At 36.9% G+C, this 1413-nt stretch overlaps 1 protein-coding gene across 1 annotated transcript in view; it reads left to right on the forward strand.

Moving 5' to 3' along the window:
* ANO7 (anoctamin 7) overlaps window positions 1–1413 on the forward strand; it is a 26761-nt gene that overhangs the window by 21691 nt on the left and 3657 nt on the right. The window lies entirely within an intron of this gene.

Raw genomic sequence — 1413 nt, forward strand, 5'->3', positions numbered from 1 at the left:
AGGCCACTGCTCTACCACTGAGCCAAACCAGCTAGGGCTATAATTCCCTTTTTCCTAGGTCATTTTCAGTCAATTTTGGTAGTTTTGTTTTGTTTTTACAGAAAACTCAGCTAAGCTTTAAAAGTGACACTGCCCTGGCCACATTGGCTCAGTAGAGCATTGGCCTGCTGACCTAAGGGTCAAGGGTTCAAACCCCGGTCAAGGGCAAGGTTGCAGGTTCCCCAGTGTGCTTGCCCACATGTGTGTGTGTGTGTTGGGGGGCGGGGGGGGGAAGCAACCAAACAATGTGTCACTCTCCCATTGATGTTTCTCTCTCTCTCTCTTCCCACCTCCCTCCACTCCCCCCTTCCACTCTTGCCAGAAATCAATGGAAAAATTATCCTTGGATGAGGATTTAAAATTTTTTTTAAAAAAGTAACACAAATTTATTCATAATATTCTCTTAGATTTTCTTAAGCTCTTCTGTTTTTGTAGTTATGGCTGCATTTTCTTTCCAGATATAGTTTGTGTCTTTTCCTTTCTCTTAAAAGTCAATTTTCTGGAGTTGAAACCTTAGCTTATTCATTTTTAGTATTTCTTGGGTTTTAATAAACAAATTAATGTCTATAAATTTACTTGAATATATTCCTTACAAGTCACATTCCATTAGGTCTGATAACATATCTGCTCTCCTTCAGTTCTAAATATTTCATAACTTCCATTGTGATTTTCTTATTTATCCATGAGTTATTTGGGAGAGTAAGTTCTCAAACAGCCTTTTTTTTTAAAAAAAAAATTATTTCAGAGAGGAAGGGAGAGGGAGAGAGAGATTGAAACATCAGTGATGAGAGAGAATCAATTGGCTGCCTCCTGCACGCCCCCTACTGGGGATTGAACCCACAACCCAAGCACGTGCCCCTGACTGAAATCAAACCTTGGACCCTTCAGTCCGCAGGCAGACACTCTATCCACTGAGCCAAACTGGCCAGGGCCAGCCTTATTTTAGAAATTGAATTATACTTGACATACAATATTATGTTAGTTTCAGGTTAGTATTTTTATACACCATGATAAATCTAGCTATCAAGTGTAACAATAATATTGTTATTACAATATTATTGACTGTAGGGGGTGTGAGGAGGCAGCTGATCGATGTTTCTCTCTCATCGATGTTTCTAACTCTCTATCCCTCTCCCTTCCTCTCTGTAAAAAAATCAATAAAAATATATTAAAAAAAGAAATAAATAAAAATTGAATTATACTTGACATACAATATTATGTTAGTTTCAGGTTAGTATTTTTATACACCATGATAAATCTAGCTATCAAGTGTAACAATAATATTGTTATTACAATATTATTGACTATATTCCCTACAGTGCATGTACAATAAATTCCTGTGACTTATTTATTTTATAGCTGGAAGTTTGTACC

The sequence above is a fragment of the Myotis lucifugus genome, unplaced genomic scaffold (assembly GCF_000147115.1).
Source record: "Myotis lucifugus unplaced genomic scaffold, Myoluc2.0 scaffold_5, whole genome shotgun sequence".
Lineage (NCBI taxonomy): Eukaryota > Metazoa > Chordata > Mammalia > Chiroptera > Vespertilionidae > Myotis > Myotis lucifugus.